This window comes from Crinia signifera, chromosome 4 (genome assembly GCF_055691185.1).
Source record: "Crinia signifera chromosome 4, ASM5569118v1, whole genome shotgun sequence".
In the NCBI taxonomy this organism is placed as follows: domain Eukaryota; kingdom Metazoa; phylum Chordata; class Amphibia; order Anura; family Myobatrachidae; genus Crinia; species Crinia signifera.
In genome coordinates this window covers 333,150,547-333,176,016 of record NC_139220.1, presented here as the reverse complement: position 1 = coordinate 333,176,016, position 25,470 = coordinate 333,150,547, and the positions used below count along the sequence as shown (strand labels likewise).

At 48.6% G+C, this 25,470-nt stretch overlaps 1 protein-coding gene across 5 annotated transcripts in view; it reads left to right on the top strand.

Moving 5' to 3' along the window:
• Positions 1-25,470, top strand: part of LOC146076009 (uncharacterized) — a 47,520-nt gene that overhangs the window by 15,673 nt on the left and 6,377 nt on the right. The window contains exon 1 of one of the 5 annotated variants that reach the window (XM_083185771.1): positions 14,702-15,258. The exons of the other annotated variants lie outside the window; for them this stretch is intronic. The gene's annotated coding sequence lies outside the window, so the exon portion shown is untranslated. Of the gene's footprint in view, positions 1-14,701; positions 15,259-25,470 lie in introns of those variants that run through there. 5 annotated transcript variants of the gene reach the window in all.

Genomic DNA, 25,470 nt, shown 5'->3' with positions numbered 1-25,470 from the left:
TGAATCTATGCCTGCTCCTGGCCTGGGACTTTACACCAAGAGATAGACTTCTGCAGCAGAGGAGGTGGGCCGAAGGGCTGTGACATCACGCGGCACGGAGGAAATGCCATGTCACAGTGAGTATGTGGCACAAGGAGGAAGCCTTCCACTGTGCCGCCCTTACACGCGATGCTGACATTTGATCCATCGGCGCTGGAGATGAGGGTCCGAGTAGTTGATGCAAGAAGAGCTTTGGACGCTGCAGTCTGCTGTAGCAGCCAGGAAGAAAAAAATCCTGTGTACAGCACTAGACATCTGCAGATGCTGTGGGCCTATTTTTGAGGGTTATTTGCAACTAATTGTATGCTGATTTTTAAATAAACAAGTTAAAAATTACTTTTTTTATTATTTAATGTAGCATATTTAAACACTTTTCATGCATATTTTAAGTATTTTTCGTGCATATTTGCATGCATATTTCAAGCTTTTTATGTTGCATATAATCCTGTCTCTAGTGATGACGATTTACACATTATTCAACACGTAGTGAAACCCAATACACATTATGCTGCACTGTGATGCCCATTACACATTATGCAACACACCGTGATGCCCATTATATATTATACCACACACCATAATGGCTATTATATATTATATAACATAAGTGCCGCTTACCTACATGTTAATTGCTAGGGGTTTGTTGATCCATGCAAGGGCCTTCATGCTTGATGCAACGGGGATTACATGACCGCTGCCACAGGGTAGTGAAATGCTTGTTGCCATGGGGAAGTGGAATGCTCATTGCATGGGGGAGTGGAATGCTCATTTCTATGGGGGAGTGGAATACATGTTGACAAGGGGGAGTATAATCAATGCTTGTTGCCAAGGGGGAGTTTAAGAGCAGTGAGTGATGTGACAGTGTGGTGGCAGGCATCCAGGCAAGCATAGCCTGGCAGTATCATGGCAGGTTTGTGCTATTTCAATTCTCACACCAGCTTACAGTCTGGCAGCCAATCAGGAGCCACCACTGCCACTCCAAATTTGCTGCCAGACCACGAGCTCCGATTGGCTTACAAGATGGCACATGATTTGAAATAGCCAGCCCAACTAGCAGGTCCGCGGCTAACTCTCCCTAGTCCCGCTACATCTCTTCTCATCTCACACTCCAAGTGGTGGTGCGATTCCCAAACATTGTATAGTCCGTTAACGCCACACGTCTGGACTCTGGGCTTAATTACCGGACTGTGCGGAGTAATCTTTGATGGTGGTAACCCTATCTAGATGAGATAAACCTGCTGCTGGTGAACCAGAGATTTGCAGTCAGTCTCTCTCTCTCAGGACTATGTAAAAACCGGAACTGGACAAGACCCTGGACCGCCGGACCGGACATCAAAATCTGCAATCCGGAGCTTGTAGTGTCCCATCCAGGGGGTGTCTTGTCCAGGAGTGTCCCTGTGATAGCTTTCACCAGGGACATGGGGAAGGGGAGATTACAGCCTCCCCATGTGGTCTAGAGCCTGGCTGTATCCTGGCAGGTTCATGCTATTTCAATTCTCACACCAGTTTACGGTCTGGCAGCCAATCAGGAGCCACCACTGCCACTCCAAATTGGCTGCCAGACCGCGAGCTCAGATTAGCCAGCCCAACTAGCAGATCCACGGCTATCTCACCCGAGTCCCGGTTCAGCTCCTCGCATCTGGCGGTGCAGTTCCCGAACATTGTATAGTCCATTAATACCACCCGTCCGGACTCTGGGCTTAATTACCGGACTGAGGGGAGTAATCTCAGACGGGTGGTAACCCTATCTAGATTAGGGCTGTGCACCGGCCACTTTTTGTGTTTTGGGTTCTGATTACCTTGAGGTTTTGGGTTCTAATCGGTTTTGCCAAAACACCTCCTAAACGTTTTGTATTTAGATTTTTTGTTTTTTGGGTTCTGATTTTTTTGTTAAAAAGCATAAAAACACAGAATTTTTTTGCTCCTACGCTATATTAACCTCAATAACATTCGTTTCCACTAATTTCCAGTCTATTCTGAACACCTCATAATATTGTTTTTATTGCAAAAGGTTGCACCGAGGTAGATGGATAACTATGCTAAGCCACACAAGTGTGCGGCACAAACACGTGGCTCATGTAAGAGTGGCACTGCAGCGGCAGACAGGATGTCAGTTTAAAAAACTAGGCCCCAAAACCCCTATCTGGCTTGATCGTGCACGGTTTACCATGTGCAGCCAAGGAGCGATGGGCATTTTGTGCAGCACAGAGTTTGTCTGCAAGTGTGTAAATGTTTTGATCACTTTAACATCCAACAAGACCCCTATCTGGCTTGATTGTGTGGTGATTATTATTATTATTATTATTATTATTATTAATAATAACTGATGTAATCTGATTGTTTAATTTTGTGATTATTATTAATTTATTACCAGTCATCTCTTAAATCATTGCCTAATGGGTGGAGGGGAGGGGGCTAATAAATTTTAAGGTGGCAGATGAAAGAGTTCCTCCACCTCTCTAGGACCCCTGGGTTGGAGATGTATCGCATTCAGCAACCTAGGGGTCTTATTACCTAACCGTACATGTATGGGTAAGCAGCCAACAAGACCCCTATCTGGCTTGATTGTGCACTGTTTACACAGTGCAGCCGAGGAGCAGTGGGCATTTCGTGCCGCACTAAGTTGTTCTGCGAGTGTGTATCTGTTTTGTCCAGTTTAATATTTAACAAGACCCCTATCTGGCTTGATTGTGATTATGATTATTATTAATTAATTTAATGATCTGATTGTTTAATTTTATGATTATTATTTTGTGCCGCACTGAGTTGTTCTGAGAGTGTGTATCTGATTGGTCAGTTTAATATTTAACAAGACCCCTATCTGGATTGATTATTATTGATTATTATTAAATTTAATCTTGGGAAGTAGGAAGACCCTGTGGACTCAAGTCACCATGTATCCACGCGACAGATAAGCGGCCACTAATGCAGCTTTTTGGTGCTGAGTGACAGCCCCGGAGACAGCGGTGTGGCATTAAAGAAAGTCAGGAGATGGAATACCACGTGGATCCCACTTACTCTGCCGTTTCACCAAAGAAAATTGATTGTTGCAGCCCAATGGGATTATTTGAGAAATTCATGGTAGAAACCCCGTTTAATACCTTGTCTGATCCTGACCCTGATGTGCAGTTTGTCTCCATGCTGAAAGATCCCAATCTCAAATGGCAGACTGAACAACCTGTGGATAGCCATGTTTCTAAAAATGTGAATGGGCTTATTCTGAGCAATTCCTCGTTGACTGAGAATATACGATTGATGATGAGCAGAGTTAAAACTAAGAGAAATGACCAAACTTTCCAGCTGCTGGGATACTGGAATGCAGATTGCAGTGAAAATCATCAAATTTGCTGATGACACCACTATCATCGGCCTAATCAAGGATGGTGATGAGACCGCGTACTGGCATGCAGTGGAGAAGCTGACAAAGTGGTGCAGCAGCAACAACCTCGATCTAAACCCCACCAAAACTGTTGAGATGGTGGTCAACTACAGGAAAAACCCAAATGCACTAGTCCCGCTAACAATAGCCAACGCAGTGGTGTCGGCTAGTACAGCATCAATAAAAGTATCAAGGCTCAAAAAAAAACGGTGAGAGCTGCAGTGGCAGACTCCCACATTAATGCAGGGTGAGAGCTGCGACCAGCCGAGCAGCAGTGAGCGATTGGTGCAGCAGTCAATTACTCTCATTAGTGGAATGCTAACAGTTGTATGCATTGAAAAGACAAGTCCCACATATGAATGACTCTCAGCAGTAGGAATAATGAATGGTGATGCAAGATGGAATTGTCCTTGGGCCCTCCCACCCACCCTTATGTTGCGAAAATAGGACATGCACACTTTAACAAACCAAACATTTCAGCGACAGGGCCTACAAAACTGTGGCTGAAATGATTGGTTTGTTTGGGCCCCCCCACACAAAAAAAACAATTCATAATATCTCCCTGTATAAACTGGCTCTACAGTGATAAGATGTCATCGTCACTCATCATCCTCCTCCTCCTCTGATTCCTCGCCTCCTTCAATGTGTACTTCCTCACCCTCAGAGATTATCAATTCATCCCCACTGGACTCCACAATCACAGGTCCCGTTATAATCTCTGGAGGCAATTCCTGGTCTTCATTGAATAATTGATCATTCATTTTTATAAACATTATTTTCTCGACATTTTTCGGAAGCAACCTCCTTCGCCGCTCACTGACCAGATGCACTAAATACTCTTTCGGAGTACACACTGGAGGGGGGACAACTCAGGTATAATAGAGCCAGTTTGTACAGGGGTTTCCAAACTGCCTTTTTTTCCTGCCAGTACAGGTAAGGACTGTCTGACATGTCTACTTGGATGCTGTCACCAATGTAATCCTCCACCATTTTTTCAATGGTGACAGCATCCAATGCACCGACAGTAGACATGTCAGCAATCGTTAGCAGGTCCTTGAGTCCGGACCAGGTGTACAAATTTCCTTATGCCCGCCCTGCATCCACACCACTAAGTTGTGTGGGAAATCACAGCTGTTTCCTCACAGGCTTAGGTGGGGGAGAAAATGAAGGAGGAGCTGGGGCCGTGTCACGGTCCCCTTCAGATGACAATCTCCTGACCAGCAGGTCTTTTCACCTTTGTAGACTTGTGTCCGCCGGAAACAGAGACACAACATACGCTTTAAACCGAGGATTGAGCACGGTGGCCAAAATGTATTCCTCTGATTGTAACAGACTGACCACCCTCGTATCCTGGCAAAGCGTATGGAGGGCTTCATCCACAATAGCGACATGCTTTGCAGAATTGCTATGCTTTAACTCCTCCTTCACTTTCTCCAGCTGCTTTTGAAACCGCCTGATCAGGGGAATCACCTGACTAATGCAGGCAGTGTCGGAACTGACTTCACGTGTGGCTAGTTCAAATTGGCTGGAGAACCTTGCACAACACTGAAATCAGCCTTTACTGTGCCTGAGTCAGGTGCAGTCCCGCTCCTCTGCCTATGTCGTAGGTGGCCATGTAGGCTTGAATGGCCTTTTGCTGCTCCTCCATCCTCTGCAGCATATAGAGGGTGGAGTTCCAGCGCGTCACCCCCTCTTGTTTAAGCCAATGGAAGGGCAGGTTGTGGAGTTTTTGCTCCCGCTCCAGCCTTTGGCAGGCAGTGGCAGAATGCCTATAGTGTCCGCAATCTCCTGCACACTCCTGTAATTTTTTAAGAAATGCTGCACCACCAAATTTATTGTGTGGGCAAAACATGGCACTTGCTGGAAATTGCAGAAGTTTAATGCCCGCACAATGTTACTGGCATTGTCCGACACCACAAATCCCCAGGAGAGTCTAAGAGGGGTAAGCCACTGGGAGATGATTTCCTTCAGTTGTTGGCGTTGTGCCTCTTCCTGAAACCGGTGATACACAGCGTAGCCTGCCTTGGAAGGAGCTGGCATGCAGGAGATGCTGCTGCTGCTGCTGCAGAAGGCGATGCATCTACCCAGTGGGCTGTTAGTCATATAGTCCTTAGTTTGCCCTGATCCACTTGTCGACATGTCCATAGTTAAGTGTACAGTGGCCTAATTTTTCAGGGCACTGAGGACACTTTTTCTGATGTCCCTGTACATCGCAGGTATCGCCTGCCTAGTGAAGTGGATTTGGATTTAGATCTAGACGGGATTTGGTTCCGGGGACACAATACCTCCATCAACCATTTAAATCCCACTCCATTGATGGCGGACACGGGACGCACGTCTAACACCAACATAGCTATCAAGGCTGCAGTTATCCCATTTGTCATAGGATGACTGCTGTCGTATTTCATCATCATGGAAAACGACTGTTGGATGGTCAATTGCTTAGTGAAAGACATAGCGGTCTTACGACTTCCCCTCTGGGATGATGACTGACTTCCAGGAGCAGCAACAGCAGCAGTGGCAGTAGTAGTAGGCGTAGCGCTGCAGGATCCTCTGGAAGAATCTATGGAGTCATTCATGCAGGTGAGATGGCCTGCAGGACTCCCCCCTATCCGGATCGAGGAGGAATTTGATGAGGAGGGAGTTGGTGGTGTGCTTTTCAGGCGCTTGGATCCAAAAGGTGGACCAAGGGATTTAGGTGTCGCTGGACTGCTAGCCGCAGTTCCTGAACTAAACAATGATTTATGAAGCTTGTTTAGGTGATGTCGAAGGGAGGTTGTCCCTAGGAGGGCAAGATCCTTACCCCTGCTTATTGGAGTTTTACATAAGCTACAAATGGCAATACATTTTTTGTCCCTATTCGATTAAAAAAAATTCCAGACAGTAGAGGTGGATTTATTGGTCCTTTGTCCAGGCATGACGATGGGCTTTTTCCTCCCATGGACAACAACTTTTTCACCCCCAGGTGCCTCAATCCCCCCGGTGCATCATTTAAGCAATCCAACTCTACATCCTCCTCGTCAATTTCCTCCTCAGTGCCAGCTACATCAATATCCTCCTCCTGGTGTCCAACATCATCTTCATTAATAAAATCTGGAACTAGACTGTGGGTGATCCTTCCAGCATATGCAGAGGGCGTACTGCAAATGGTGGAAGGAGCCACCTCTTCATGCACAGTGATGGGAAGGTCTTGCATCACAACCATCCCCACCCTAGGACTCTCCTTGGGGATTTGGGATATTGTCTTTAGAAGGCAGAGTTTGTTTTTTTCAGATTTATTTTCCGAGTTTTTTTCCGAGTTTTTTGAGTTGGTGTCAGCCAAACTCTCAAATTTCCTATTGGGTGGGGGGAGAGGAGGAGGACTTTCATCGTCATGTGAAGCTGCACCACTAGTCATGAATTTAGGCCATGGCCTTAGCCGGTAAATGGCATATTGCCAAATTTAAGTTTCTCTTCCAACGATTTACATTTACTTTTTTGATTCCTTATACGGAACTTTGGTTTCAATTGTACATGCCCTCTGCTTTCACACTGGGCATTGGCCATGGCAGATGATGTTGTTGGCATTTCATCGTCTGTGTCATGACTAGTGGCAGCAGCTTCAGAACTATGAGGAAGTGGATCTTCATCTTTCCTTTTTTTTTAACCTCCATATTTTGGATCTCCATTATTTTTGTGGAGTTATGTCAAAGGACAGCGCCAATTAGAGTGCAATAAATAAGTCAGTAGGTATGCACCAGCAGGCAGTTATTACAGATACGGCAGTACTAGGCACCAGACAGGTAGATACAGCAGTACTAGGCACCAGACAGTAGATACGACAGTATTAAGCAGTGGGCCCCAGACCAGACAGGTAGATACGGCAGTATTAGGCAGTGGGCCCCAGACCAGACATGTAGATATGGCAGTATTAGGCAATGGGCCCCAGACCAGACAGGTAGATACGGCAGTACTAGGCACCAGACAGTAGATACAACAGTATTAGGCAGTGGGCCCCAGACCAGACGGTAGATACGGCAGTATTAGGCAGTGGGCCCCGGACCAGACAGGTAGATACGGAAGTACTAGGCACCAGACCGTAGACACGACAGTATTAGGCAGTGGGCCCCAGACCAGACAGATAGATATGGCAGTATTAGGCAGTGGGCCCCAGACCAGACAGGTAGATACGGCAGTATTAGGCAGTGGGCCCCAGACCAGACAGGTATATATGGCAGTATTAGGCAATGGGCCCCAGACCAGACAGGTAGATACAGCAATACTAGGCACCAGACAGGTAGATACGGCAGTACTAGGCACCAGACAGTAGATACAACAGTATTAGGCAGTGGGCCCCAGACCAGACATGTAGATACGACAGTATTAGGCAGTGGGCCCCAGACCAGACAGATAGATATGGCAGTATTAGGCAATGGGCCCCAGACCAGACAGGTAGATATGGCAGTACTAGGCACCAGACAGTAGATACAACAGTATTAGGCAGTGGGCCCCAGACCAGACGGTAGATACGGCAGTATTAGGCAGTGGGCCCCAGACCAGACGGGTAGATACGGAAGTACTAGGCACCAGACCGTAGACACGACAGTATTAGGCAGTGGGCCCCAGACCAGACAGATAGATATGGCAGTATTAGGCAGTGGGCCCCAGACCAGACAGGTAGATACGGCAGTATTAGGCAGTGGGCCCCAGACCAGACAGGTATATATGGCAGTATTAGGCAATGGGCCCCAGACCAGACAGGTAGATACAGCAGTACTAGGCACCAGACAGGTAGATACGGCAGTACTAGGCACCAGACAGTAGATACAACAGTATTAGGCAGTGGGCCCCAGACCAGACATGTAGATACGACAGTATTAGGCAATGGGCCCCAGACCAGACAGGTAGATACGGCAGTACTAGGCACCAGACAGTAGATACAACAGTATTAGGCAGTGGGCCCCAGACCAGAAAGGTAGATACGGCAGTATTAGGCAGTGGGCCCCAGACCAGACAGGTAGATACGGCAGTACTAGGCACCAGACCGTAGACACGACAGTATTAGGCAGCGGGCCCCACACCAGACAGGTAGATATGGCAGTATTAGGCACTAGACACGACAGTATTAGGCAGTGGGCCCCAGACCAGACAGGTAGATATGGCAGTATTAGGCAGTGGGCCCCAGACTAGACAGGTAGATACGGCAGTATTAGGCAGTGAGTCCCAGACCAGACATGTAGATACGGCAGTATTAGGCAGTGGGCCCCAGACCAGACAGGTCGATACGGCAGTACTAGGCACCAGACAGGTAGATACGGCAGTACTAGGCACCAGACAGTAGATACAACAGTATTAGGCAGTAGGCCCCAGACCAGACCGGTATATACGGCAGTATTAGGCAGTGGGCCCCAGACCATCCAGGTAGATACGGCACTACTAGGCACCAGACAGGTAGATACGGCAGTACTAGGCACCACACAGTAGATACAACAGTATTAGGCAGTGGGCCCCAGACCAGACCGGTAGATACGGAAGTATTAGGCAGTGGGCCCCAGACCAGACCGGTAGATACGGAAGTATTAGGCAGTGGGCCCCAGACCAGACCGGTAGATACGGCAGTATTAGGCAGTGAGCCCCAGACCAGACATGTAGAAACGGCAGTATTAGGCAGTGAGCCCCAGACCAGACAGGTAGATATGGCAGTATTAGGCAATGGGCCCCAGACCAGACAGGTAGATACGGCAGTACTAGGCACCAGACAGTAGATACAACAGTATTAGGCAGTAGGCCCCAGACCAGACCGGTAGATACGGCAGTATTAGGCAGTGGGCCCCAGACCAGACAGGTAGATACGGCAGTATTAGGCAGTGAGCCCCAGACCACAGAGGTAGATATGGCAGTATTAGGCAGTGGGCGACAGACCAGACATGTAGATACGGAAGTATTAGGCAGTGGGCCCCAGACCAGACCGGTAGATACGGAAGTATTAGGCAGTGGGCCCCAGACCAGACCGGTAGATACGGCAGTATTAGGCAGTGAGCCCCAGACCAGACATGTAGAAACGGCAGTATTAGGCAGTGAGCCCCAGACCAGACAGGTAGATATGGCAGTATTAGGCAATGGGCCCCAGACCAGACAGGTAGATACGGCAGTACTAGGCACCAGACAGTAGATACAACAGTATTAGGCAGTAGGCCCCAGACCAGACCGGTAGATACGGCAGTATTAGGCAGTGGGCCCCAGACCAGACAGGTAGATACGGCAGTATTAGGCAGTGAGCCCCAGACCACAGAGGTAGATATGGCAGTATTAGGCAGTGGGCGACAGACCAGACATGTAGATACGGCAGTATTAGGCAGTGGACCCCAGACCAGACAGGTAGATATCGCAGTATTAGGCAATGGGCCCCAGACCAGTAGATACGGCAGTACTAGGCACCAGACAAGTAGATATGGCAGTACTAGGCACCACACAGTAGATACAACAGTATTAGGCAGTGGGCCCTAGACCAGACCGGTAGATACGGAAGTATTAGGCAGTGGGCCCAGACCAGACAGGTAGATACGGCAGTACTAAGCACCAGACAGGTAGATACGGCAGTACTAGGCACCAGACAGTAGACAAGACAGTATTAGGCAGTGGGCCCCAGACCAGACAGGTAGATACGGCAGTAATAGGCAGTGGGCCCCAGATCAGACAGGTTACATAGTTACATAGTAGGTAAGGCTGAAAAAAGACTTGCGTCCATCTAGTTCAACCTGGTAAATATAGGTAGATATGGCAGTAATTGGCAGTGGGCCCCAGACCAGACAGGTAGATACGGCAGTATTAGGCAGTGAGCCCCAGACCACACAGGTAGATACGGCAGTATTAGGCAGTGAGCCCCAGACCACACCGGTAGATATGGCAGTATTAGGCTGTGAGCCCCAGACCAGACGGTAGATACGGCAGTATTAGGCAGTGAGCCCCAGACCAGATGGTAGATACGGCAGTATTAGGCAGTGAGCCCCAGACCACACAGGTAGATACAGCAGTATTAGGCAGTGAGCCCCAGACCACACAGGTAGATACAGCAGTATTAGGCAGTGAGCCCCAGACCACACAGGTAGATATGGCAGTATTAGGCAGTGAGCCCCAGACCAGACGGTAGATACAGCAGTATTAGGCAGTGAGCCCCAGACCAGACGGTAGATACGGCAGTATTAGGCAGTGAGCCCCAGACCAGATGGTAGATACGGCAGTTACGGCAGTATTAGGCAGTGAGCCCCAGACCAGACAGGTAGATACGGCAGTATTAGGCAGTGAGCCCCAGACCACACAGGTAGATACAGCAGTATTAGGCAGTGAGCCCCAGACCACACAGGTAGATATGGCAGTATTAGGCAGTGAGCCCCAGACCAGACGGTAGATACGGCAGTATTAGGCAGTGAGCCCCAGACCAGATGGTAGATACGGCAGTTACGGCAGTATTAGGCAGTGAGCCCCAGACCACACAGGTAGATACGGCAGTATTAGGCAGTGAGCCCCAGACCACACAGGTAGATATGGCAGTATTAGGCAGTGAGCCCCAGACCAGACGGTAGATACAGCAGTATTAGGCAGTGAGCCCCAGACCAGATGGTAGATACGGCAGTATTAGGCAGTGAGCCCCAGACCAGACGGTAGATACAGCAGTATTAGGCAGTGAGCCCCAGACCAGATGGTAGATACGGCAGTATTAGGCAGTGAGCCCCAGACCAGACAGGTAGAGATACGCCAGAATTAGGCAGTGGGCCTCAGACCAGACAGGTAGATATGGCAGTATTAGGCAGTGAGCCCCAGACCAGACAGGTAGAGATACGCCAAAATTAGGCAGTGGGCCCCAGACCAGACAGGTAGATATGGCAGTACTAGGCACCAGACAGGTAGATAAGACAGTACTAGGCACCAGACAGGTAGATAAGACAGTACTAGGCACCAGACAGGTAGATAATACAGTACTAGGCACAAGACGGGTAGATACGTCAGCAATACTTGTATGTGCACCAGCAGAATTTATAATAATTAATTTTATTATTAGGTACTGCTTGGCAGTGGCACTCAGTGGCACACGTCAGTGCACCAGCAACATGGAATTATTTTTTACAGTCCCACGCAGCACAAGTATTATTTTTTTAATTAAATTAGATATAGCAGCCTAGTATGTAGTTGTGCTACTAGGTAGGTACACTTAGGCAGTAGCACTGCCAGTGGCAACAGTGGACTGAGTAAATAATACTGGCAACCTCTATTCACAGTATTCAGTGCAGGCAGCACCAGTGAACTATATATAATTAAATTAATAATATAGCAGCCTAGTAGGTAGAGAAAATAAACTACTAGGTAGGTAGGCAGTAGCATTGCCAGTGGCCGCCACAAAAGGTAGTTACAGCAGTAGCAGACTACATACCTCCCAACAGTCCCGAAAACTGCGGGAATGTCCCGGTTTTCGGGGACATTCCTGCGTCCCTCCCGTGGCCGGCAGTGTCCCGCGGCGAGGGGTGGGCTGTTGGGAGTCCCCCCTGTCGGCTGGTGAGAAGTGGTCAGGGGGCTGGGGGCATGGCTAGAGGCTCACAGAGCCTCTGGGTCATGCCCCCATAGCATCAAAACGGGGGGGCCCCCATCATATCATCAAAATGGGGGGCGTGGCCTCGCAGGGGAGCCGCGAGTATAGGCCACGCCCCCAAAATTAGGCCATGCCCCCGGACTTTTGCGGCTCACAAGAAGTTGGGAGTTATGGACTACTATATGCACCACCAGAATTTATAATAATTAATTTTATTATTACAGTAGGTACTGCTTGGCACTCAGTGGCACATGTCAGTGCACCAGCAGCATGGAATTATTTTTTACAGTCCCACGCAGCACAAGAATGATTTTTTCTTATTAAATTATATATATCAGCCTAGTATGTAGATGTACTAGGTAAGTACACTTAGGCAGTAGCACTGCCAGTGGCAATAGTGGACTGAGTAAATAATACTGGCAGATTCAATGCAGGCAGCACCAGTGGACTACACAGAAAAGACAAAAAGTAGTGTAGAGCGCCAAAGGGATTGAGTTTCCCTAAAATTAACTAAATACTAAATAAAAATTGGATCAATTGAGTATCACAAAATATAAAAATACATTTATTTAATCAAAACATATTCGATGTAGATACACATTATTAAAAATTATTGCACTTGTAGGAAATATGGCATACAGTAAACCACTATGTCAAAGAATGTAATTGTGTTGGATACTTAAGTGAGTCCCGCTTGTTCCAAGTTCTGCTACCTTCTCAATGGAATTGGATGGTCCCCAAGTTGGAGGGGGACAGAGGGGGGGGGGCAGCTGGAGGGAATCCAAAATGACTTGATCCTGCTGGAGGCCTTGGTCTCTGTTTCCACTGGTGGGCAAGATGTATAATACCTCACTGCTCGGATGAGAGGCTCCAAATTGTAAGCAGGTACTGAATCCCAAAAATTTGTACATCCAGGTTGAGAATATTTAGCACGGTGCTGGGTCCATGGAAAGAGAAGTTGGTAGCTGGTTCAAGGGGTGATGGTGGGTATCCAAAGAGATGTTCACAAAGTGCAGACAAGGGCTACCTGACGCGTTTCGTTGCGTTCTGGCAACTTTCTCAAAGGCACCAGTGGACTATATACACAGCACCAGAGGTAGGCCCCAGCACAGAGGAGACAGTAGTACTACAAGTACACAGTTAGACTGTCCTCCTTGCTAGGGAGAGCCTACCCTAAGCAGAGAGGAGAACAGAGTACACAGCAGCACTGAGCATACCTCCCAACTTTTGAAGGTCTACAGGAGGGACGAAGCTCCTGCGCGCCGGAGACGCGTTGAAATTTTCGGGGGGCGTGGCCTAATTTGGGGCGTGGTCTATACTCGCGGCTCTTCCGTGAGGCCACGCCCCCATTTTGCCGCTATGGGGGCATGACCCAGAGGCTCTATGAGCCTCTAGCCATGCCCCCAGTCCCCTGGATGCGTTTATTCCCCGCTGCTTAGCAGCTGACAGGGGGGACTCCCAACAGCCCCCCCACACCGCGGGACACTGGCGCCCGCGGGTGGGACGTCGGGACAGGCCCTGACAATCGGGACTGTCCCGATAAAATCGGGACTGTTGGGAGGTATGACTGAGGGAGACAGCCCCAGCGAATAAAATAATTACAGCACAGCACAACAGAGGTAGGCCGCACAGACAGGGGCGTAACTATAGCACCACAGCCCCCACGGTCGCGGGGGGGCGCTGTGCATGTGGGGGCGCCGGGGGGCTGCGGTGCTATAGTAATGCCTCCGCCCCCCCATCTCCCGCAGGCTTACCTGTCTGCGCGTCTCGGCTCCCCTCCTGGCTTCAACCAATTCTATGGAGACGGACCATGATAAAATGGCTGCCCCATGAAGCAGACAGTTCTCTGAAACTGTCTGTGGTATGGGGAAGGCCATTTTATCGTGGTCCGTCTGCATAGAATTAATTGAAGCCAGGAGGGGAGCCGGGGGGGGGGGGCAGCGGGGAGGCGCCCCCCCCATTAACGGCGGGGGGGGGGGGGGGGGGGGGGGGGCGCCGCAAACCAAGCTACGCCACTGCGCACAGAGGAGACAGTAGTACTACAAGTACACTGTCCTCTTTGCTAGGGAGAGCCCACCCTAAGCAGAGAGGAGAACAGAGTACACAGCAGCACTGAGGGAGACAGCCCCAGCGAATAGAATAATTACAGCACAGTACACCAGAGGTAGACCGGACAGAGGAGACAGTAGTACTACAAGTACACAGTTAGACTACACAGCAGCACTGAGAGACAGCCCCAGCGAATAAAAAATATTGTGTTCAAGGTCAACCTCAAGTTTAAGCCCCAGCAGCAGCACCAACACACCCTCTCCCAACCCACTACTAGACTGGAGTGAAGATGGCGGGTGCGGCAGCCGCTATTTAAAGCCTCACGAAATCCGGCGCCAGGGGATGAAGTTCTGCCCACGCGGATGGACCCGAGTCAGGCGGGAATCTTCCAGCGCTGCTCGGAACCGGGCTTGGAATGATGACGTCCGTGGGGGCTCGGATCTCCGGAATCCGAGTCTGCACATCTCTAATCTAGATGATAAGCCTGCTGCTGGTGCACTAGAGATTTGCAGTCAGTCTCTCTCTCTGCCAATACCTTCAGCCTAAATCTGATAAATATGTTTATTAGATCTAAGCCCACATATCTCAATATAAAAACTAAATTTATATACACATGTAATATTAAGGATATAGTGGGAGAAATAAAAATAAATATATTAACCTGCAGACAGTTTATTAATCTGTAATAATTAAATAAATGCATATAACTAAGACTTAGTGATATATTATGTAATGTGCCTTTCTTAAAGTGTATTTGTAGTACATAATGAGTTGAATATTAAGCTGAAAACTGTCGTTACCTTCCGTAGTATGAGACTGAACTGTGGGCAAAAAGTATATAGCCAGCAGGGATTTGCCCTTAGTTAAAATGGCCACCGGAGCATCGCCATATATACCTTTCTAGGAATAGAAAGGGGGTAGGCACTGACACAGACAGGAAGTGCAATGATAGCAGTAACCCACAAAAAGTGCACCAGGGCTGCCAATTGTTCTTATAATTCTGCTTGGATTTTCCCCAATCAGCTTGTTTTTGTGCTTGTTGCCTTGTTCTCAGAGCCAGCAGCGGATTGGATGCTGCAGAACAAAGCTGGCTCGTGATTTGCTGTGCAGGGATCAGATGGGTGGGTCTGCAAGCAGCAGGGTAGTGCTCACTGCTTACTGCTACCTGTAGCTGCTGTATGGTGTGCTGCCTGATCTCTGCAGGGACCCGGGTGACGGATAGAAGCAGGTATGTGTATGTGTGCTGCAGCAGCCTGTACATCAGCAGCCACTCAGCCCTCACATGTTCCCCTGGGCTTCCTTATAGTTACTTAGCTCACACGGAAGCCGGGGCTGCTCTGGCCGTGCTCTGTGTGCTGCTGTACATTCCTCAGCAGCAGGGAGGGGGAGGACGGGGACTGCTGCACTAATCTCACCCTCTACTCAGGCTGAGAACACAGACTTATCAGAGGTGCAGCAGCAGCAGCAGGGAGGAGGAGTACGGGGGACTGCTGCACTAATCTCACCCTGTACTCGGGCTGAGAACACAGACTTATCAGAGGTGCAGCAGCAGCAGGGAGGGGGAGGACAGGGGACTGCTGCACTAATCTCACCCTGTACTCGGGCTGAGGACACAGACTTATCAGAGGTGCAGCAGCAGCAGGGAGGGGGAGGACGGGGACTGCTGCACTAATCTCACCCTGTACTCGGGCTGAGAACACAGACTTATCAGAGGTGCAGCAGAAGCAGCAGCAGGGAGGGGGAGGACGGGGACTGCTGCACTAATCTCACCCTGTACTCGGGCTGAGAACACAGACTTATCAGAGGTGCAGCAGCAGCAGGGAGGGGGGGGGACTGCTGCACTAATCTCACCCTGTACTCGGGCTGAGAACACAGACTTATCAGAGGTGCAGCAGCAGCAGGGAGGGGGAGGACGGGGACTGCTGCACTAATCTCACCCTGTACTCGGGCTGAGAACACAGACTTATCAGAGGTGCAGCAGCAACAGGGAGGGGGAGGATGGGGGACTGCTGCACTAATCTCACCCTGTACTCGGGCTGAGAACACAGACTTATCAGAGGTGCAGCAGCAGCAGGGAGGGGGAGGACAAGGGACTGCTGCACTAATCTCACCCTGTACTCTTGCTGAGAACACAGACTTATCAGAGGTGCAGGGAGGTGGAGGACGGGGGACTGCTGCACTAATCTCACCCTCTACTCAGGCTGAGAACACAGACTTATCAGAGGTGCAGCAGGGAGGGGGAGGATGGGGGACCAGCGGTGTAGCTAGGTGCCATGGTGCCCGGAGCAAGGGCATATTTCGCGCCCTCCCCGGTAATGAGTTGGGGGCGTGGCTAACATGTGTGGGCATGTTACATTTGAAAATAATTTTATTTTTTAAAAATAAGACACTATATAAGACACTGTAACGGAATCTGCTGCACTATATAAGACGCTGTAATAGAATCTGCTGCGCTGTATAAGACGCTGTAATGGAATCTGCTGCACTATATAAGACGCTGTAACGGAACCTGCTGCGCTATATAAGACACTGTAACGGAATCTGCTGCACTATATAAGACGCTGTAACGGAATCTGCTGCGCTATGTAAGACGCTGTAACGGAATCTGCTGCGCTATGTAAGACGCTGTAACGGAATCTGCTGCGCTATATAAGACACTGTAACAGAATCTGCTGCGCTATATAAGACACTGTAACGGAATCTGCTGCGCTATATAAGACACTGTAATGGAATCTGCTGCTCTGTATAAGACACGGTAACGGCATCTGCTGCGCTATATAAGACGCTGTAATGGAATCTGCTGCTCTGTATAAGACACTGTAACGGAATCTGCTGCGCTATATAAGACACTGTAACGGTATCTGCTGCAGCTATATAAGACACTGTAACGGAATCTGCTGCTCTGTATAAGACACTGTAACGGAATCTGCTGCGCTATATAAGACGTTGTAATGGAATCTGCTGCGCTATATAAGACGCTGTAACGGAATCTGCGGCGCTATATAAGACGCTGTAACGGAATCTTCTGCGCTATATAAGACGCTGTAACGGCATCTTCTGCGCTATATAAGACGCTGTAACGGCATCTGCTGCGCTATATAAGACGCTGTAACGGCATCTGCTGCGCTATATAAGAAACTGTAACGGCATCTGCTGCGCTATATAAGACGCTGTAACGGAATCTGCTGCGCTATATAAGACGCTGTAACGGAATCTGCTGCGCTATATAAGACACTGTAACGGAATCTGCTGCGCTATATAAGACACTGTAACGGAATCTGCTGCGCTATATAAGAAGCTGTAACGGCATCTGCTGCTCTGTATAAAACACTGTAACGGAATCTGCTGTGCTGTATAAGACGCTGTAACAGAATCTGCTGCGCTATCTAACAACCTGTAATGGAATCTGCTGCGCTATATAAGACACTGTAACAGAATCTGCTGCGCTATATAAGACACTGTAACGGAATCTGCTGCGCTATATAAGATGCTGAAATATATATACAGATAAAGATAAATACAGCACAGCAGGGCGTCAGCAGAAGCCAGAGAGATTCACTCTCTGGCTGCCTGGAAGCCGGACCGAGCAGCAGCAATTTAGAGACGCTTGGCAGCAGGGACCGGGCGAGCAGGGCAGGAGGCAGGCACCGGGTAGGGCAGAAGGAGCAAAAACTGCTTGAAATGGCGCCAAAGATGCTGGATTGTTTTGATTAATATTTTTTCTCTTTCAATGGTCCTGGTGACACAGATCAACATTGGGATGTAGGAGGGTCCGTAGGAGCCAGGCACCTATCCTAAAGCTTTTAGAGGGTAGGCTCCTCCCTCTGCATCCCAGACTCTTCAGTTCGTGTTAGGTGCCCACTGGAGTGGGTGCTATTCTAAAGGGCTATAGGGGCAGCCGAAGGATTAGAGTTAGTTAGGTGTTTTTGATTTTATTATCTTTTACACTAGCTAGGTAGGCACAGTGTGAGGATTCTCACTGAATCCTCACACTGACAGCGCAGCAGGAGCTGACAGAAGCGCGTCCTGTCAGCTCACTGTGCACAGGGGAGACACTGTGTGGTCTCCCTGTGCGGCGCTTACAGCTTCTGTTAAGAAGCTGCCTGGGCTCCAGAGCGCACTGAAGCCGGCTTCACGCTAGGTGGGGGTCATGGGGGACAGGCGCTCCGTTATGGCGGCGGCCATTTTACGCGGAGCTTACACGCTGAGCTCCTGTTAGAGATGACAGCAGCGTGTTACAGGCACATTCCAAGTGGTCCCCAGCAGAGGGGGAGACACCGGAACTTGGAAATCTTACAGTGGGAGCGGCTGTCTGGGGGTGGTTGGCGCCAGAAGTCACGGAGGACGCTTGCAGTAGGAGCTGAGCTGGCTTACAGATCCTGGCAGAGTGTTTTGGATTTCCTGGGCATCGTTCTCCCCACTCCTTGGAGAAGCTTCAGACAGATAAGTGACTGTTGTGCATTGGCTTTGTATATAACGCCTGTACATTGTGCACTGTGACTGTTTTTTACATCATGTCTGAGCAGAAGTCTGTGGCTTTGGGGGAGGGAGCCCTTAATGCATTGTGCGCATGTAGTGTTTGTACACTAAAATTTGCACCTGAGCAGATGGCCAAGGGGGGCTTGTGTATTACTTGCGCTGCTGTGAGACCCATGGGGAGTGAACCCCAGAGGGTAGAGCAATTGGAGCCTGCGTGGGCCAGTGCCCTGGGCAGGTCTGTGAATGCCTTAGTGCAATTGTTGGACAGGCAAAGTGATGTTTTGGCATCTTCTCCTAGACCTATGTCATCCTCTCAGCAGTCCTCTGGCTCCTTGCCTCTGACCCAAGCAGATCCTGGATTCTTACAGGTCATGCAGGATACTGCAAAAGGGATCAGCAGATTTAATGATTTGCTGGACAGATTTGATAGTGACCTAAAAGGTCTTATTCGGTGCCTTTGCTTGCTGTTGAATCTGGAGAGGAGGGTGAGTGCACAGACATCCCCTGGGATCAGCACAACACAAAAGTGTGGAATAAATCTGTCAGCTCCCCAAAAAATAGCTCAGTGAGAGAGAGTTAAAAATTGGGAGAGAGACACAGCAGGGATCTAGGATAACTGGAAAACAGTTATACTCATATGCATTAATCAAAAACAGCCACTAGATGGCAACAATTATAATAAAATACTCAGAGGGAACCAGAAAATTAGTTTGATAACAACTATCTGGAGAAATTATCCCGAGTATCCGACTCATAAGGGTTTGAAACCTGATACAAACCGTAAGAGACACATACACTTAATGTGTCACCTTCATGTGTATAAAACAAAACCTAAATAATGCATATAACCCTGAAATAAATACCTGCCAGATAAAAGCAAGATCCAACAATCCAACGTATTCATACGTGGAAATAAATCACCCAAAATATAATACAGGATACAATTAATCTAAGTGGTGATGAAACAAAATAAACCTTCCTTCCTGTGAGGACTTGAATTAAAATCACAGCATCAAGAGTAGCCAGCCAAAGGGAAATTTATTTTAATCCCTTCTAACACTTCTATCTTTTCCTGTGCATTTGCACAAACACAATATATGTTGTATGTATGTAAAAGTCTTAACCTCTCAAATATTTCACACGGCACAGAAGAAGATCACCCTGTATATGTTAAAAAATCTACACAGGTCTGCTCTTTCTTCTTTTTAATAAATATCAATAAAAGTATAAGTTTTAAAATTTAAGGACCATTTTCTCTCTTGTAAAATATCCTCCTTCTTTTGGTGTGCATCCTCAGCGCAACTCTCTTCTCTCTTAAAGTTACTCCCACAGATATTCCACCAGATTACAGTGAGGTGGGGAACTCCGGATGTGGATCCATTTATGGCATCCAGGTTCAATCATCAAGTACCCAGGTTTTATGCCAGGACAAGAGATCCTTTGGCCGAAGTGGTGGGTGCAATGACTATCCCCTGGTAGAGGAATCTACTTTATGTTTTCCCGCCGTTTCCAATGCTGGCGAGAGTTCTGAAAAAAATCCAGTCCCAAGGAATTCCGGTGATTCTAATAGCCCCAGATTGGCCAAGGAGGTCCTGATACTCGAGTGTTCAGAGACTGTCTGTGGACTCGTAGTGTCTGCCTCAGAGGTCAGACCTGTTAAGCCAAGGGCCGTTCTTCCACCTGGATTTAGCTCGGCTAAATTTGACGGCTTGGCTATTGAGACCACCATCCTGAAAAGCAAGGGTTTCTCAGAGGCTGTGGTGAATACCATGGTAAAGGCCAGGAAGTCGGTGTCTTCGGCTAACCATTATAGGGTTTGGAAGACCTATATTAGATGGTGTGAGAGGCAGAAATCGCATACATCTTGATTTCGACTTTCAAAGTTACTTGAGTTCTTGCAGGATGGTTTCTCGTCTGGTCTAAGTCTTCAGTCACTCAAGGTACAGATCTCGGCTCTGTCAATCTATTTCCAGAAGAGGATAGCGATTCTACCGGAGGTGCAGACCTTCCTGCAAGGGGTTTCCAGATTGAAACCTCCCTACAAGCAACCAGTGGCTCCCTGGGACTTATCACTGGTACTGGAGTGTCTCCAAAGGGTGCCCTTTGAGGTGTTAAGGTCGGCTGACTTTAAGTTCCTTACATGGAAGTTAGTTTTTTTTATTGCCCGTTGCCTCTGCAAAGAGGGTTTCGGAATTGGGAGCATTGTCCTGCAAGTCTCCCTTCCTTATTTTCCATGATGACAGAGCTGTTCTTCGAACAGTTCCTCAATTTTTTCCAAAAGTAGTTTCTGCTTTTCATTTGAACCAGGAGATAGTTCTACCTGTGTTTCAACCCCCAGAGGGTTCAAGAAAAAGGGACAAATTGCGGAATTTGGATGTTGTGCGCGCCTTGCGTATTTATGTGGACAGGGTGAAAGGTGTCAGGAAGACTGATACCTTGCTAGTCTTGTATGATGGGCACAAGATTGGTTGGCCTGCTTCTAAGCAGACGATTGCTAGGTGGTTGCGTTCTGTCATTGCTTTTGCATATACTAAGGTTGGTAGGCCTGTTCCGGCCAGGATCAACACGCATACCACCAGATCGGTCGCCACCTCTTGGGCGGTTCGTCATGGGGCTACAGCTGAGCAAGTTTGCAGGGCCGCCACTTGGTCATCTGTTCACACTTTTGCCAAATTCTATAGGTTCCATGAGTTCGCGTCGGAGGACGCATCATTCGGCCGAGCAGTGATGAGAGCTGCAGACCTGAGCGTACCCACCCAAAGGACCGGCTCTGGAATGTCCCAATGTTGAGCTGTGTCACCAGGACCATTGAAAGAGAAAAAGGGTTTTTTGTAAGAACTTACCGTTCAAATCCCTTTCTCTGATATGGTCCTGGTGACACAGCGATCCCTCCCTTACGCTCAGTAAGTATGCCAGTGTTCATGATGTTTCATGTTATATATGGTTGAAAAGTTAATTTTTTTTTTTTAGATTGTGCATATAATATGTGCAGGCGTTTGTACTGAATTAATGTATTCCAGTGGCTTTGCAAGTTTGAACTGAAGAGTCTGGGATACAGAGGGAGGAGCCTACCCTCCAAAGCTTTAGGATAGGTGCCTGGCTCCTACGGACCCTCCTACATCCCAATGTTGAGCTGTGTCACCAGGACCATATCAGAATTTTTTTTTTAATGTCATGCTTTTGTAGCCCACTCCATAACTGTAAATGGCTATTTACAATATCAATTACATGCAAATAAAATGCAGTGCTAGCAGTTCTGACATACAGACAAATGGGCTATACAAGTGATTTATAACTGGTGATAGAAGTATAGAAAAATGATCATTCTGAAATAAATTGCCCCCATTGTCAAGTGAGGTGAGGTGGTACAACACACAGATTACACTGGCCTGCAGCACATCTCATGTCACAGGCAATCTGTACCTGTATGTATTACTGAGGGTGTGCAGACACTAACTAAGCTTCAAAACCCTATTCTTTACCCAATGTGGCTCTCATCACCCTGTATGCATTACTGAGGGTGTGCAGACACTGGCTAAGCTGCACAGTGTACACAAACAGGACACTGACCTCTGAAAATGAGCAGAGCCGGCCCTAGCCTAAATGACGCCCTAGGCAAGATTTTGGCTGATGCCCCCTAGCACCACCACTAGTTCCGCCTCTGACCCTGCTCCCCTTTCCCAGCACCATCAACCCTCTTCATCATAGCAGTCATCATTTTGGTGCTCCTACCCGCAATATTGTAAATAGAAACAGTGCACATATTCGGTGCGCAGCCCAAACAGGGGTGTGTTCTTGCTGGGAAGGGGCATGGCCACACAATAGTACCCCCAATTTAAATTATGCCATACAGTAGTGCAACTATATTCACATTATATCATGCGATGGTGTTCCTTATTCACGTTACATCACACAGTAGTACCACTTTACCTTATGTACATTACTCCTCACATTATTCACATTATACCCGTAGAAATAAATCCTGAGAAAATATTGTATATTAAGCACCTCCATGGCCACACTGCAACCCAGCAGAAAGCAGTGGGTGCTGGGCAGAGAAGAGCTGCAGCTGCTGTCACTTAAAGGGAGGGGGACTGGGGCCCCCACTGGGCCCTTCCATCAGACTTTGGGTAATTTGTACCCCTACCCCTTTCTCTCGGCACCCCTGATAATACCACAGAGTAATGCCCCTTACACATGACACACATTATTAATGTCCTTATAACTATAATGCCCCTTACACATTATGCCAACCTTTATTAATGCCCTTCATACACATAATGACACACATAATGCCCCTTACACATATGTTGCAAATTATTAATGCCCTTATACACATGACACATATAATGCCCATTACACATATTTTGCACATTATTAATGCATTTATACATGACACACATAATGCCCCTTACACATATGCCGAACATTATCGCACAACCAACCCACCCGCAGACAGCACTCGCACAGCCGCTAACACTGTGACCTCTGCCTCTGCTTGGATACAGATGTTTCCTCATACATCTAACGTTGGGTGCCTTTTTTGCTGAAAATTCGTCTTATTTGCATTGTTATGACCGGAACACACAAGGAGCTTCCGATGATTAAAATGATATGCAGCATGCCTATATTCTATGTGAGACTGTGGCTGTACCTGCATACGGAATGCTATGTTACAGTGATTTCCATGAATACACCATTTCATATGCAGATACAGCCTCACTCACACACAGAATATAGGCATGCTGCATATCATTTTAATCAACAAAAGCTGCTGGTGCCCCTATGCATTCCAAACGCCCTAGGTATTTGCCTAGTTTGCCTATGCTTAGGGCCGGCTCTGAAAATGGGCATTGCTTAAGTGATGTGATGGGGGATCTTCTCCTGCAGCTCAGGTGACGTGTGAATAATGCTTAAGCAGGCTGCCCGGACTGTGAGATAAAGGAGCAAAGGAAGGAGGAGGAGCAGGGGTTGAAGACCGGCTATGATTGGCTGGAACTCTAGAGAGCTCTCTCCTCTCTCTCCACAAGTGCTGCCCGGCTGACTGGGCTCCTGTCTATCAGTCACATGCAGCAGTGACTCGCTCTGCTGTGGGAGGGACTTATGCAGATATCTCCGGCATGTTGTAGCAGGGAACCGCCGGGGAACAGGGTTGACTGCGCGAGCAGCAGCTCAGTAAGTAAAGCGCCGCATGCGCACCCCTGTACTATAGTATTATACTTGAAGTTGTGCAGAGATCATTTGTAGAGGGGTGGCGGGCCGGCGGTGCCATTCCACCAATCTGCGCCCCGGAGCATGAGCTCCGGTGGCTCCGCCCTCCCTACGCCTCTGCGGGGGACTGCTGCACTAATCTCACCCTGTACTCGGGCTGAGAACACAGATTTATCAGAGGTGCAGCAGCAGCAGGGAGGGGGAGGACGGGGACTGCTGCACTAATCTCACCCTGTACTCAGGCTGAGAACACAGATTTATCAGAGGTGCAGCAGCAGGGAGGGGGAGGACGGGGACTGCTGCACTAATCTCACCCTGTACTCGGGCTGAGAACACAGACTTATCAGAGGTGCAGCAGGGAGGGGGAGGATGGGGGACTGCTGCACTAATCTCACCCTGTACTCGGGCTGAGAACGCAGATTTATCAGAGGTGCAGCAGGGAGGGGGAGGACGGGGGACTGCTGCACTAATCTCACCCTGTACTGAGGCTGAGAACACAGACTTATCAGAGGTGCAGCAGCAGCAGGGAGGGGGAGGACGGGGGACTGCTGCACTAATCTCACCCTGTACTCGGGCTGAGAACACAGACTTATCAGAGGTGCAGCAGCAGGGAGGGGGAGGACGGGGACTGCTGCACTAATCTCACCCTGTACTCGGGCTGAGAGCACAGACTTATCAGAGGTGCAGCAGCAGGGAGGGGGAGGACGGGGGACTGCTGCACTAATCTCACCCTGTACTCGGGCTGAGAACACAGACTTATCAGAGGTGCAGCAGGGAGGGGGAGGATGGGGGACTGCTGCACTAATCTCACCCTGTACTCGGGCTGAGAGCACAGACTTATCAGAGGTGCAGCAGCAGCAGGGAGGGGGAGGACGGGGGTCTGCTGCACTAATCTCACCCTGTACTCGGGCTGAGAGCACAGACTTATCAGAGGTGCAGGGAGGGGGAGGACAGGGGACTGCTGCACTAATCTCACCCTGTACTCTGGCTGAGAACACAGACTTATCAGAGGTGCAGCAGGGAGGGGGAGGACGGGGACTGCTGCACTAATCTCACCCTGTACTCGGGCTGAGAACACAGACTTATCAGAGGTGCAGCAGCAGCAGGGAGGGGGAGGACGGGGGACTGCTGCACTAATCTCACCCTGTACTCTGGCTGAGAACAAAGACTTATCAGAGGTGCAGCAGCAGCAGGGAGGGGGAGGACGGGGGACTGCTGCCCTAATCTCACCCTGTACTCGGGCTGAGAACACAGACTTATCAGAGGTGCAGCAGCAGCAGGGAGGGGGAGGACAGGGGACTGCTGCACTAATCTCACCCTGTACTCAGGCTGAGAACACAGACTTATCATAGGAGCAGCAGGGAGGGGGAGGGTGGAGTACTACTGGCTCCGAATACCACTGTTAGTACAAAATGAACCTGGACACACATTCTAAAAGATCACATAAGATACAAGATACAATATAAATAAATAAAATAATAAATAAAATAAATCTAAACTAAAAAATAATGACTAATGAGATCATATAATAGCAGCAATTTGCGGTTGGGTCTCCACGTTTTCTACGTAGCAAGCTCTCAAGAGCGTATATTGTGGATATATGCTAGCATATAATTGCAGTTGATATCCACAGGCTGTTAGTAATTAAAAGTCACAGGGATCCATATAGCATCAATCAATATGCAGGAGATTGTTTAATTAACGTCAGTCTTTTTAGCATGTAGGCAAACACGCATATATGGTGGCTTTA